Below are 15,819 nucleotides of genomic sequence, written 5' to 3' on the forward strand. Positions count from 1 at the left end.
GGTACAAGCTGCTCCGCCGGTACTTCCTCTGGTTCAAGAGGTTCCTCCAATGCTTCTTTTAGTTCAAAATTCTCCTCATGTTCATCTTTTTTGGTTGAGTTGTCCATAATCTCGTCAATCGCACTGTGCAATCTAGTGGCGAAGATGATGCCAAATACACACTACAAGAAAAGTTGTCCAAAGCCACAACAAAATTTGTAACTATAACCCATATCTTGTGGCTATTTTCCTAATAGCATCGGAAAGCCACAACAAAATTTTATGGCTATAGTGTTGTAGCTATTTTTCGTTGTGACTATTTGCGGAAGATTAGCCACAGATTTACCACAGCAGATTTTGTGGCAAATAACCACAACTTGCAACGAAATAAATCGTATCTATGACATTGTAGCTATTTTATATTCTGGTTTTATGGTTATTTTTGTCAACTTGAACTAATTGTTTGTGGCAACTTAAATAATTTATTTAAAAAAAAACATTCAATATTACAAATATATATATACACAAACACATATACATATGTATACGAGTTTTTTCTCTATACATATACGATTATATAGATACATACAAACACGTTCTCTCCTTCACTCTCCGATGTCTTCCTCCTCTTTCCTTATACATGCCTTTTTCATACATAAAACAGTCAAAATCTGCAGAAACAAAAAAAGAGGACAAAACTAGAATAAAACAGAAGATCTAACAAATTAGAGCTTGAATTAAGATAACCTGGATTAATTAAACTTTAAGATCAATGAAAGAAACAACTTAGCTTCTTAGAGAATCAAAGGCAAGCATAAGACTTCCCAAGCTTTCTGCAACAAATAAGCTCCCTTCAATTTTTTTTTTAAAGAATAGATCTGGACAGATGAAAGAAATTAAAACATTGAAGTAAGCAAGATTCTTACAGATCTGGGAAGAGGGATCAGAAAGAGTGTCAAGCCTAGCAAAAGAGCTCCGATCTATGAGTTCCATCCATGGAAGATAGTGAAAGAGGCTATTACGAGGAGAGGAAAGGAAGAAAATCATGAGAGGTAATCAGAGTTTGAGATTGGTTAGCTTGCTAGATGTTGACGAGAGTCTTCCGAGAAGAAGACATTGATGGTGTGGAGTCGATGGAGTGGGAGTGTGCGGCAGGAAAGGAAGGAGAGGAAGTGGAAGTGGAAGGGAGAGAACAAGAATTAGGTGAAAGAGAAGAAGCTACTAAATTAATTAGGTTAAATAGAGTAATAAATAAAATAAATGAATAGTGACATTTTAGTGGGTTGCTTTTCCACTTATTAGTCACGTATCTTAACCGTATAGGCGTATATTTAGTGGGTTAGTAGCTTTCCTCTATTTTGTGTATTTAAACATCACCGTATAGGCGTACATTTTACAAAACTGAGTTTATCTCTTTTGGTTACTTGTTTTTGTGTTAAACATAATTCTATCATATAGATTATAGATCAAATAATTTGTTTATCATACATGTAAGTTTTGGTGCATAGAATTTAGAGCAGCCACAAAATAACTATAAATAGCTATAAAAATAATAGCCACAGACTAATTTTTTGCTAATTTATGGCTAACTAGCTACAACTAGCTATCAAATTTTTTTGTTGCTAATTAGCCACAAATTGCTACAACATAGCTACAACATGGCCACAACATAATTTTGTGTCGGGTTTGTGGCTAATATATACTAGCTACAAAATAGTTGTGGCTGTTTTGTGGCTTTGGACAGGTTTTCGTATATTGACAAGAGAGACATGAAACCCCTCAATGATATTTTGGATAAGCTCCTCAACCCGCAACAGCACGTCCATGCCATCTCCGACGAGGAGCAGTTTCTGCAACAAAGTGGGAAGAGTACTTAGTTAACGGAAGTGAATTACATCAATAATACAGTAGGGCGCAGTACCTACATCCACAATAATCCATCTATCAGCCCAATCACTTCACAGACTTCCTCATCCCTCGATTTGATCTCACTAATGCACCAAGTCCTGTCCACTCAGAAAACCGTTGCGGTCCAAATTAATACACAATTCGATGACCTCGCAAGACAGTTATCGACCAATCATCAGCAACTACACAAAAGTTTTGATGCTTTGAGCTCTGGCATACAGCTGCTAACAGATAAATCAGCTTCAACTTCAACAAGTCAGGAGTCCGCGCTCGCAATAGCACTACAGAGTGGACGCCACTTACCACCTCAGGAGGCACCACCAATCATTCCTGAGGACAGCAATGACTTAGATGGGGAGGATCTCCGTGAGCCGCCCACTCCTACTCATCCACGAAACCATCTCACAAAGCAACCCAACCCGTTACCCGATCACCCCACCCGGACTGATGATCGGGGTGACATTCCTGTAATCCCACCACTCACAGACAAAACAGGAGGAGAAAAACAAAAAGAGAGACGATTCATCCGTCCACCTTACAAGCAACCCTTGCCATTTCCAGGACGGTTTCGCAAGGAACTTCTTGAGAAGTACAAAGAATTGTTCAAAAAATAGATGCATGAGCTCGAGCTCCGCATGCCTTTAATTGACGCTTTCACCCTAATACCTCCCTACTAGAAGTTCCTGAAGGATGTAGTGATGGAACGAATCAAGCAAGTCCAAGGAATGGTCATACTCATTCACGAGTTTATTTCTATCACTACAAGAAATCGGGGTATTAATAGCACCGGGATATAGCGGTTTGTTCACTTATGCTATAGTTATCTTCTTTCTTAAAATTTAACAGTGTTTCTTTTAAATAAACACTATCTTATTTTGAGCGGCAAAAATAATTTGGTCTCGCGCTTAGTTGGATTGATGAGTAATAGCATTCTCAGATTAGAAACGCTATAATAATAGTAACCGGGAAATAAAATTTTTAGTGCCCGCGACTTGAAAATTGATTTGGGGGAAAATATTGAAAGCTAGGGATTATAAAATTAAAAATCGTTTCTCCTTCTTCTTCAATTTTTTTTTTAACTCTTTGAACGTCTTCTCCTTCGGTCTCTTAAGCTTTGTCTTACTTAATCATTCCTCCTTCTTCTTCGTTTTTGTCTCTGTCTCGATCTCCTACTCTCATCAGAATTCTCGCAACCACTCTGATTTGGTCGCGACAGAGTGAGTATAACTTCTTCCTCTCTATCACTCTCAATTTCTATGCTTTATATATGTGTCGATCTCTCACTCTCAGATCTGTCTGTATATCCATTTGTCGCTATCTCATTCTCAGATGTATATGTTTATGCATGTGTCGATCTTTCACTCTTAGATCTGGTAGCTTTCAATTACAGTATATTTTGAGCATTTTATTTCTACACTAATCCAGTTTTTTATGCTCGCATGTTAGTGAAAGAATTGTTTTGTGTTTTGTCTGATAAAGGTAAAATTAGAAATTAGTAAACTTGAGAATTGTTTTGTGTTTTTATGCTCAGACTTTAGAATTGTTTGGGTTTTGTCTCGATCTTTACTTATCTGTTTTTTTTACTAGGTAAAAGCATCACGGTTTTGGGTCCGATTGATTTTCATTGTAAGCTGTTCTTTTCGAACTTTTTCTATTTCTGTACTTTCGCTCTAGTTATTTGAGTGTCTTATCGTTTGAACTGTGGTGGAGTTTTTGTGATCGTATTGGGGATATATGGACAAGACATGGGTTTGGCTTCCAAGGTATGAATCTGTTGATATACATATGAACTTTGTATATTCCATATGATATGATTCTGAACATTATTATATATTTACTTTCAATTTTCTAATTAAACATACAGGGCTAGCCTTGAGTATGTGAAAGGGGCAACTAATTTTGTTACTGCTTCAGCAAGGAAGATGGGTAATGTGACTGAAATTATCTGTCCGTCCATCGATTGCCGCAATGTTTCACATCAACTCTTAGACAAAGTAGTGGAGCATCTAGTGATTAAGGGTATGGATAGGAAGTACATGAGGAATAAGTGTTGGAGTATGCATGGTGGAAGAAAGGATGAGATGTCGGATAGTGTTCCAACATCAGAAACTGAAGCTTATGATTTGCTAAGGACGGCTTATTTTGATGGTGAAGGCAGTCCACAACAATCAAACACAGGAGAATCTGAGGAGGATGCCACTACTGGAGACTTTGAATTTAGGAAGAGTTTGAGAGATGCTGAAACTCCATTGTATGCAACATGTTCTAATTACACCAAGGTTTCTGCAATCATGGCCCTCTATCAGATAAAAGTGAAAAGCGGACTATCAGAAAACTTCTTCAATCAGTTATTTACGATAGTTCATGACATGCTGCCGAAAGACAATGTGCTGCCAAAGTCTACGGATGCAATCTAGAAATTATTGAAGGTTTTTGGGTTTAGATATGATATCATTCATGCGTGCAAGAATGATTGTATTCTCTACAGGAAAAAGTTTGGTGAGATGGAAAGCTGCCCAAGATGTAGTGCTTCAAGATGGGAGATAGATAAGCAAAGTGGTGAGGAAAAGAAGGGGATTCCAGGAAAGGTTCTTAGGTACTTTCCGATCAAGGACAGATTCAGGAGGATGTTTAGATCCAAAAAAATTGATGGGATTTACGTTGGCATTATACCAATGCCACCGAAGATGGTAAAATGCGACACCCTGTAGATTCTATATCTTGGGCTCATGTCAATGATAAATTGCCTGAGTTTGCTGCTGAACCGAGAAACCTTCGACTCGGTCTTTCTACATATGGGATGAATCCTTTTGCTATTCAAAATACCAAATACAGTGTGTGGCCAGTGTTGTTGGTGAACTACAACATGCATCCAACTTTGTGTATGAAGGCTGAGAATATCATGTTGACTATGTTGATCCCTTGTCCAACAGCTCCGAGTAACAACATTGATGTTTATCTAGCTCCTTTGATAGATGATTTGAAGGATTTGTGGAATGAGGGTTTAGAGGTCTATGATTCATATCTGAAAGAGCATTTCACACTTAGAGCTTTGTTATTGTGGACTATCAGTGACTATCCAGCCTTAGGGACATTGTCTGGCTGTAAAGTGAAGGGTAAGCAAGCGTGTAATGTTTGTGGAAAGGATACACCTGCTAGGTGGTTGAAGTTTAGTCGTAAGTATGTATATATTGGATATAGGAGACGACTCAGACCTGGACATCCTTATAGACGCAGAAAAGGATGGTTTGACAACACTGTTGAGGAAGGGACTGCGAATAGGATTCAAACAGGTCCTAAAATTTTTGAGACACTTAAGAATTTCAGGAATGATTTTGGAAGACCCTTGGATAAGGAAACTAAAACGAAGAGAACTGATATATTAGCAGATGAGGAGATTTCAGAGGGAGAGTGTGAAGAAACTTCTGATCAGTGGCGATGGAAGAAGGGGTCAATCTTATTTGACTTACCTTATTGGAAGGTAATATTTTATATTTTATTAATTTATAAGGTCAATAAACATCATTGCCGGTTAACTGATTTTTATTATTTTTTGTCTTTTCATGTGTTAGGAATTGCCGGTGCGACACAACATTGATGTTATGAACATAGAAAAGAACGTGTCGGATTCTTTATTATCTACATTGATGTAGAATGCTAAGTCAAAAGATGGCCTGAAAGCAAGAAAAGACTTGGAAGATATTGGTATTCGACAACATTTGCATTCAGAAGTACGGGTAAGAAAATGTACTTGCCCCCTGCGGCTTACTGGTCGTCTAAGGCAGAAAAAAAAAAGATTTTGTGAGCGATTGGCTAAATTCAGAGGCCCTGATGGCTATTGCGGAAATATTGCCAATTTTGTTTCAATCAACCCTCCTATGATTGGTAGTTTAAAGTCCCATGATCATCATGTACTCATCCAGAATTTGTTACCTGCTGCATTGAGAGGATTGCTTCCAAGAGGACCTCGGGGTGGCGGTGTACCATTGATCCTGAGAAGCTGCTCTCATTGGAGTATGAGATTGTGGAGACGATGTGCCAACTGGAGCGGTATTTTCCTCCATCACTTTTTGATATCATGTTCCATCTCCCTATACATCTAGCAAGAGAAGCACGTTTAGGAGGACCTGTACACTTTCGTTGGATGTATCCTTTCGAGAGGTTAAGTTCTATTTATTGTATTCGTCTTATTTTATAAATGTGTTAGTTTTGGGATACTGATATTACATTGAGCAGGTACATGAAGATACTCAAGGCATATGTTAAAAATTATGCAAGGCCAGAAGCGTGTATGGCTGAGGGATACTTGGCTGGAGAATGTATAACATTCTGTTTGGAGTTCTTAAAAAAATCAGTACCTGTTCAAGAAGCAATAAACCGTAATGAAGATATTGAGACAGATGGACTTGTTGTCGAAGGACAATCGCTACAGAAGGGCAGAGAGGTGACCCTTTCAAATAGAGAGAGAGAGAGGTAGCACATCGATATGTTTTGATGAACATGGCGATTATGGATCCTTATGTACAGTAAGTTAAAACATCCCCTGTCAATTAGCTGCAACTTTACTTAACTTGCATATCATATACATCGTTTTGTATGGTAAAACATGATGCATTAAGAAGAATTGCAAGCTAAGGATGTTCGATGCGCTAGAAGTGAAACTGTTTTATGGAAATATCATACTGACCAGTTTACAGAATGAATTAAGGAAAAGGTTTTTACACATCCATTTATATATTAAGTAGTCTTTAGTTTTAAATCAGTCACTTACATTTTTATATTCTTATTAACTAGATTCCTTCTAACTCAAAAGATCATCCGAAGAAGTTGAGGTGGTTAGCATTTGGACCGAGATACATTGCACAAGCTCATAAAGGTTTTGTCATTAATGGGCTTTGCTTTCACACTGATGATGGTAAACGGAAGACTCAAAATTCTGGAGTGACATATGAAGCTTTCAGCATGTGTAGATCTTTTGCACGCGATAGTAGACAGATGGCTGACATAGTTACATACTATGGTGTGATTAAGGAGATAATTCTTCTTGACTACCATATGTTCACAGTTCCATTATTCAAATGCAATTGGGCCAACAGAGGATATGGTGTGAAAGAAGAAGATGGATTCACGCTCGTTAACCTTCATATGAACCAAATAGCATACCTCCGAGATCCATACATTCTCCCATCACAAGCAAAACAAGTATTTTACTCTAGAGAAGATGACTCATCTCCGTGGTATGTTGTAATGAGAGCACCACCAAGGGGCTATCACGAGTTGGAGACAGTATAGGACTTTGTTGGTGCACCTTCATCAGTCCAGATTCCTGAGGATTTGGATAATCAATCTTCTGATGATGAGAGTTTTTTTGCTAGGGATGATTGTGATGGGATTATAGTGGCAGAATAGTATATCCACGTTGACTTAGGTTTAAACAACTGTGATTTATAGCTAATTTAACTTTTTGGTTGGTGGTCCAGGAAAAAAAATGGTGAAGACAAGAAGAGGACTAGTCCGTCGAAGTGCACGTCAGCAAGGTTTGGAGCCCAGGTCTCCCATAGATACGAAAAGACTAATAAACAGAGGAAACAAAAGATTCTGGCACGTAAGTTGGGTGACGTTGATGGTGTTGAGAATCAAGAAGTTGTTATTACAGAGCAAAATGTCGATGCAGTTGACTGTGGGGTTCTAGACCAAAACGTCGATGAAGTTGATGGTTGGGTTCCAGAACAAAATCCTGAGGACGTCAATAGTGGGGTGTTTGAACAAACTGTTGAGGAAGTAAATTCTCAATTACCAGATGGTGGGGTTGCAAAACAAACTGTTGAGGAAACTCCTTCTTAGATACCAGATGGAACTGAGACTAGGGAGCAAGAATCTCATAATCCTATCAATGAAGAAGTACAAACACCACATTCAGGTGAAAAAAGAAATGAAGAAAAGAGGACCAACCAAGATGCATAAAGTGGCGAAGGATCCTGAGGACAAAGTAGATGTGGAATTCAGTGAGCTTGGTGAGCACTACGGAGAAGGTTCAGCAACACTATCATCTTTTCTTGGTGCACTTGTCCGGGAACATGTTCCGGTAGTACTTGATAACTGGAGGAAAGTTGATAAGCAGACGAAGCATACATTATGGGAAGCAGTTCATGTTTACTCTATTCTACTATATTTAATAAACTCATCTCAATTATCTTGTTTAACTCTTGGAAATATGTTTTTCCTATAGGCGCGATTTAATTTAAGAGAAGAGTGGCAGAAGGATGCTATTTTAAAACAGATGGGTGGTATTGGAGGAGTGGAAAGTCTAAGCTGTTAAACCAAGTTCGAGATGCAAAGAGTACTACAGAGAGGAATTCATTAAAACCAAGTAACATCTCATCTATTGCAACTTGGAACTCTTGGATTAAGAGTAGGAGTACAGCAGTTTTTAAGGTTGAATGTGTTTAAATTTATTTGAGGATGTTCATATTACTGTTCTGTAATTTAATTAACCACATCACATTGTGCAGGAAAAAAGCAACAAGTTTAGAGAAATGAGGAAGAAACAGATTCCTCACACCACTAGTCGCCAAGGAATGTTTAGACTAGGTCAAAAAATGGTCAGTAACTCTCTATCTTGTATATTTCATACAAGTTATATTATGAGTTCCATAATGCTGATAAATACTATGACTTGCTTATAGAAAAAAATAGTGTAGACCCTAGAACGATGTAACGCCCGCGTCCCGCGATCCTAAAGGGGGGCAGTTTGTTTTAAGTAAATTGATAGCTAAATGAGCTAAAGTAGCTAAGCTACTAGCTCAAACAGCTAGAATATGAGCTGAACTAGCTGAACGAACTCGATGAACAAGTATTTCAGCTACGGACAACTCTTGGCCAGCTGCGGACAGCTAACGGCCAGCTGCAGACAGCTATCGGACAGTTGCGAACAGTTATCGGCCAGCTAGCGTCAGCTCGACCAGCTGCCAAGGAGCTCGACAGAGCTCGGCCAGCTGGAAGGTGGTGGACAGTGTGCGGGTCAGCTGGACAGCTCGTCGATAGTCATGGGACGCGGTGACGAACGGTCATGGCCGAACAGACACGGTTGGACAAGCACGGCTGAACAGCCACAGACGGACGGTCATTGCCGAACAAGCACGGACAAACGTGCACAATCAAAGGGTCTTGTCGGACAGGTGCCTTTCGGGGCCTAGACTTTGTCCAGGACCCTATAAATAGACGGCGTGGCCATCATTTCCAGACACCCATCATCCTTCCATCGTCCATCTAAGCCTAAGAAGAAAAGGGGGTGCGGCTCGGCGAGTTTACTCGTCCGAACTGATGTGCATGCTACCTCTCTATCAAAGGTACGATGAGGCGAGCAACAGTTTGGCAAGCGGGCCGATACGATCGTAGGATAAGAGGTGGTTCGTCCATGGAGTCGAACCAATCGCAGGATGATCGACGGTTCGGTCATAGAGTCGGACCGATAGAAAGGTCATCGATGATACAAGCCATAGGTTGGAAGGATCGATCGAGGGTTGACTGGTGATTCAATCGCTAGTCGTATCGGGTGATCAATGGATCGACGATACGAGCCGTAGGTTGGATTGATTGGTCGGGTGGTCGACAAGTCTGTCGGAAGTATCGGCCTTTTCGGTGGTCGATCGGAGATTCAATTATGGGGTCGGATTGTTTGATTGAACCTGGCTCTGATACCAAGACCGACAAGTCGATGGCGTTCAATGGTATGACCGATGGGTCAACTAATGGGACGTCCGATGCCAAGCTTCGGGAACACGAGTGGTTTGGGAAGCAGATAGAGCAACCGTTCACTGTGAACCGAAGGGACTATATGTCCCCATCCCTAATATGTGCAAGCTTGTGGGGTTGGTTGGTTGTATGGCTAAGCACAAAGGGATGGGTCAAGGTTAAAGTTATATTCCGCTGCGAAAAGGGGTTATGAAGCAAGGTCGCAAGCGAAAGCTAAGTACCTGAATCAATGGGTATTCCGCCGGGAATGGGGCCGAATGGAAGCCGTGACCGCGGACGCTGGGACGTTTGGGTCGGGGTCTTTCAAACGGTCACTAGAAGTAAGATCTGTATTGCGGGACACACACATGCCAATAGCAGACCTGTGAAGCCCGAGTTTGCTGACACTATTGTAAGAATCGTACATAATTCTTGTTAAGTAACAAGTCTTCTCTATAGGTTTTTGACCAATATACATGAATTGCATTTGTTCAGGAACAAATCAAATCACTTGATAGTCAAATGGACTCAACAAGCGGTTCTTTTAATATTAAAGAGGATGCTGTGAGCAAAGTGTTGGGGATTGACAAACCTTGACGCGTCAAAGGGATAGGCAGAGGGATTACTACTACCAAGCTAACACACCTCCATGCCAGAGATTCTAAAATTGAAGAATTGCAAAGCGAGGTTCATGACTTGAAGAATTTCGTCCAGGAATTAGCTGACAAGAAAAGTGGTGGTAATGTTGCTTCTCAATCTGAGGATAGTAATGTTAGCAGAGGAGTTAGGTGTCAGATCCTGGATTGGGTTTCTAAAACAGATATTGTCGTTGGTGAAGGAGAATTTTGCTCTGCTGAACCTCAGTATAGGATTAGCGGAATTCCGTTTGGTCCTAACATGGCAGCTATAATCATCAAGTATGTACTTGTCCCAAAAGCATGTATTTGGAGGCCTACGACAGATGTATTTTCCCTGCCAGAAGCTGTAGGGACCAAAATAGCATGGCCATCTCATAAAGTGATATTGGACAATGAAGATGTCTCTCATCAAACTGATGGCTCTAAGCAGGTAAATTTTAATAACCATTTGGGATATTTTAGGATGTCCCAGCAGTTGTTTCATGACTAACCATACACACGATAACTGTAGGATCCTACAACAAATGACCAAGTTGCTAGATGCAAAATCTTGGGTTTATTTGAAGATGAAATTATTGCTGAGGGTGTTGTGTTGTTGGCTGATCAAAACAAAATGGTGGATGATACTCGTATAGATCAAAATGCGGTTGTTTGTCAAGTTGAAAGTGTTATTAACCCAAATACTTATTTGTGGAGACCAAGTTCCGAAATATATTTGATGGGTGAAGCACTGAATGTGAAAATCGCATGGCCAATCCAAAGGATAGACTACATACATGCACCAGAAGAAATATAGAGAAAGTCTAGTCAGGCATGATACTCTTTTTGGATACATTATTGTGTTAGAGTTTTGATTTTGCTGTGATGGATGTTGAATAGTAGATTTGATGTTTTTGGGTGCTATAGAGTGCTACAAGTACCAACACCAATACTAGGAAAGATGCATAGAAGAAGTGCATCTTGTTAGAGTCTAATAACTCTGGACGCATAGTAGCAGAAGGCAGAGTGTGTTCTATTGATCCTGCAGATGTTGTCCATCACGTCCCATTAGGCAAGAATGCCAGCAAGATCTGGGTAGAAGTTTCGAAGATTGGTACTGCAAGTGTCTGGAGACCAAATTCAGAAATCCAGTACATTTCTGATACAATCAGCTCAATAGTGGCATGGCCAAATGATAAACTCCTTTTTGAGTGAGACGTTTTAGGCTATCCGTTTAATTAGCTGCAACTTTGTAACATCCACCCAAAAAAAAGTAATCCTTCTCGAGTCAAACGTTTTATGCTAAGTACTTGCTGTTGGAACGAGATAATTAAGCATGTTTCTTTCATGTGTTTAATATTTTAATAGATATTTCTCTTTTTAATACTAGTACTGTGCTCATGAATAACATATAACCGACCAAATTCTATAAATGATATAACCGACCAAATTCTATAAATGCACTACAAGAAAACAGTCGATTTGCGAGGGAAATCTGCGATGGCAAAATGCCCTCGCAAATTTGCGACGGATTTGCGAGTAGTTTGCTAGTTTAGCGAGGGTACTTGTAATTCCCTCGCAAAATTTGCGACGGCGAAATCCCTCGCAAATTTGCGACGGATTTACGACAGATTTGCGACTCCGCGAAACATCCTCGCAAAAACATCGCAACTCCCTCGCATATTGCGACGGATTAGCGATGACATTTTCCGTAGCAAATTTGCGAGGGAGTTGCAAGGGCCGATGATGTCGGCAGCCACGTTTTTCCCGAGTGTAACTGTTTTGTCGGCAAAACAGTAAAAGCCTCACAAATCCCTTGCAATAAAATAATATTTTAAAATATCCCTCGCAAATCCCTTGCAAATTTTCCTAGCAAATCCATAGCAACTATTTTTAGTAGGCCTATAAATAGCAAGTTTATGATCCATGGAAACCACAACACAAAACACTTCCAACAGACACACTTTGAATACGAAAAAAAATATTGTGAAAGAAAAAAAGGCTAAAAAAAAAACCTAAACACTTTTAAATTATATAATAATGTTTGGAGGCGGGCAGCATGAGATATACACATTGCAACGGTGGATGTACAATCACAGAGATCCGGAGACCGGTGATGTGACGAGAGAGTTTTGTGATGGGTTGCGCGCTTTCATGTACCAGGCGACAAACCAAGACTTTGCTCGTCAAAACGGTACAATATTTTGTCCATGTCCTAAGTGCTTCAACGATAATTATTTGGAATTTAATCTAGTGAAGAAGCATCTTTATAATAGAGGATTTATGCCAAATTACTATGTATGGTATCATCATGGAGAGGGTTGTAGCAGTAACGTTGGAAGTAGTAGTATGAATTATGTTGTTGATCAACCTAGTAATTATGGGCATCAAGAATCTGATCAATTTGGTTTTTATGGGTATAATGAGGAAAATAGATTTCATGATATGGTTAATGATGTATTTCATGAAACTACTGCTGCATTTCCTGAGAATAATACGGAAGAACCCAACGTAGATGCACAACGTTTTTATACTATGTTAGATGCTGCAAATCAACCTATCTACGATGGATGTAGAGAAGGGCATTCTAAGTTATCATTAGCATCTAGGATGATGACAATTAAAGCTGATAATAACTTAAGTGAGAATTGCATGGATTCTTGGGCTGAACTCATTAAAGAGTATTTGCCACCTGATAATGTATCGGCTGAGAACTACTATGAAATACAGAAGTTGGTTGTGAGTCTTGGGTTATCATCTGAAATGATTGATGTGTGCGTTGACTATTGCATGATTTTTTGGAAAGATGATGCTAAGCTGCAGGAATGTCGGTTTTGCGGGAAGCCGAGATATCAACCTACACAAGGAAGGACGCGAGTGCCATATAAACGTATGTGGTACTTGCCTATTGCTGATAGATTGAAAGGCCTATACCAATCAAAACGGACTGCAGCGGCAATGAGATGACATGAAGAACTTTCTACTGAAGAAGGAGAAATTACACACCCATCTGATGCAAAGGCGTGGAAACATTTTCAATCGGTATATCCTGACTTTGCTCAAGAGTGTAGGAATGTTTATCTTGGGTTGTGTACAGATGGTTTTAGTCCATTTGGTATGTCAGGGAGGCAGTATTCTTTATGGCCTGTTATATTGACGCCATACAATCTTCCTCCAAATATGTGTATGCAAAGCGAATTTCTGTTCTTGAGTATTTTGGAGCCTCTAATTCAAAGCGATCTCTAGATATCTTCTTACAGCCTCTAATTCATGAGCTGAAGCAATTGTGGTATGAAGGTGTTCAGACGTTCGATTCGTCGAGAAAACAGAATTTCAATATGCGGACAGTGCTAATGTGGACGATTAGTGACTTCCCTGCGTACGAAATGTTATCTGGGTGGACAACACATGGAAGATTATCATGTCCTTATTGTATGGAACGTACAGAGGCATTTCAGTTAAAGTATGGGCGAAAATCTTGTTGGTTTGATTGTCATCGTCGGTTTCTTCCCTTGCATCATCCGTACCGGAGGAACAAGAAGTTATTTACAAAGAATAAAGTTGTTTGTGTTCCTCCACCAACTTATGTCTCTGGAAATGATTTATTTGAGCAGATTGATTACTATGGAGCTCAAGAAACCTGTAAACGTGGGGGTAACTATCACACACCAGCAAACATGCCAGATGGATATGGAAGCGCTCACAATTGGCACAAGGAGAGTATTTTTTGGGAGCTTCCATATTGGAAAGATCTTCTATTTTGGCACAATCTTGACGTGATGCACATCGAGAAAAACTTTTTCGATAATTTCATCGTTACGCTTCTGAATGTGCAGGGTAAAACAAAAGATAGCAGGAGATCTAGGTTGGATTTGGCGGAAATATGTGCAAGGATCGAGTTACATCTTACCTGTACCCCAATTTCGATTGTCAGTAGAGGCTAAGAAAGTGTTGTTCGAGTGGGTTAAATCTGAAGTGAAGTTTCCAGATGGATTTGTCTCTAAATTTTCCCCCTGCTTTTTTTGACGTGATGGAACATCTTCCAGTCCATCTACCACATGAAGCTGATCTTGGTGACCCAGTGCAATTTTGCTGGATGTATCCTTTTGAGCGGTTTATGAAAGGCTCTTAAAGGAAAGGCCAAAAATCTTGCCAGAGTTGAGGGGTCAATAGTCGCCGGGAGATTAACAGAGGAAACGTCTCACTTTACATCATACTACTTTAGCCCCACTGTGAGAACGAAAAAAACACGTACTCGACGATATGATGACGGAGGCGTTGCACCTACATATAATGTTCCTGATGTTCCAGATATCTTTACTCAAATAGGAAGACTTGCTGGAAAGATAAAGGAAGTTTGGTGGGAAGATCATAGCTATTGTCGAGCAGCTCACAATTACATATTGAGGAATCTAGATTACGTTCAACCTTTTGAAAGGTATTCTTGTTTAAAAACTAAAATTAATTATATTTTATAAGATAACGAACTAACAAATCTCTATTTTTTTAGACTTTTTGAAATGCAGATTCGTGAAGCATATCCTAATTTAGAAGAATCTGACTATGAGGCCTACAAAGAGCGGGATTTCGCTAATTGGTTAAAATACTATGTAAGTATATGTATGAAATAAATTTAAATTAACTATATGTATTATAATTTTTAAGTTAAATAAACTTATGGTCTAATATCTTATTCGTTTATATAGGTTCAGAATGGATGTGGAAATGAACCCTTGCCTCTTTGGTTGCATGAGCTTGTTCAGGAACCAAGAGCGAAGATCACCACTGCTCCGATGTACTTTACTCGCGGTTATACTTTTCATACGTACGCACACGGAAGTCGCAAAGCTACAGAAAATTATGGAATCTATGTACAAGCTGGTGATATCGATTTCTATGGCGTTTTGCAACAAATATTGGAAGTTGATTATCCAGGCCTTCTGAATCTGAGATGCGTACTTTTTAAGTGTAACTTGTACGATCCATCGGCCCGAGGCGTGCGAGTAAATAATTGGGGAGTTGTTGATGTGAATGCGAGCAGATCGTACTCCAAATTTGATCCTTTCATCCTAGCATCACAAGCACAACAAGTGAGCTTTCTGCCCTATCCTCGTTTAAGGCCAAGACGTGAAATGTGGTTATCAGTCATTAAAGTTAATCCTCAAGGCCGTATAATCGGGTTAGTTGATGATCAAGTCGTGTTGCAACAAGAAAGAGTCGGTGAAATTTCCATTCCAAACATGTCAACAGAAGATGTTATCCACATTGATCCACAAAACAGGCAAGTTGAAGATGTTGATGATGTTTCCGAAGAAGAGGGTGAATTAGACGAATTTGAAGAGTCCGATGATGGAGAAGATTCTAATGATGATAATGTAATTTCTAGTAGTTCAGAAAATGAATCTGATTGAGCAATTGTACTTTTTGTTGTTTTTTAAAAAAAAAATATTTATCAATTTGCGATGGATTTGCGTTGGAATTGCGAGGGAGTGCTAGCACTCCCTCGCAAAATGGTCGTTAATCCCTCGCAAATTGCGAGGGAATAACGAATAAAAATATTAGCGAGGGATTTGAGACTGAC

General features: G+C 39.5%; 1 long non-coding RNA gene and 3 pseudogenes across 1 annotated transcript; 3 read left to right on the forward strand and 1 right to left on the reverse strand.

Annotated features, from left to right (window-relative positions):
- Positions 1-441: 441 nt before the first annotated feature.
- Positions 442-1,282, reverse strand: LOC147929054 (uncharacterized). The gene is made up of 2 exons (XR_015579518.1): positions 906-1,282; positions 442-812 (listed from the first exon to the last, which is right to left on the reverse strand). It is a non-coding gene; the product is annotated as an uncharacterized LOC147929054 (long non-coding RNA).
- Positions 1,283-3,621: 2,339 nt separating this feature from the next.
- On the forward strand, positions 3,622-7,296 carry LOC147929055 (uncharacterized; annotated as a pseudogene).
- A 442-nt stretch (positions 7,297-7,738) lies between these two features.
- LOC147929056 (uncharacterized) lies at positions 7,739-11,453 on the forward strand (annotated as a pseudogene).
- A 2,791-nt stretch (positions 11,454-14,244) lies between these two features.
- Positions 14,245-15,649, forward strand: LOC147929057 (uncharacterized; annotated as a pseudogene).
- The last annotated feature ends 170 nt before the right edge of the window (positions 15,650-15,819 follow it).

Source organism: Camelina sativa, chromosome 14 (genome assembly GCF_030686135.1).
Source record: "Camelina sativa cultivar CO46 ecotype springtype chromosome 14, ASM3068613v1".
NCBI lineage: Eukaryota > Viridiplantae > Streptophyta > Magnoliopsida > Brassicales > Brassicaceae > Camelina > Camelina sativa.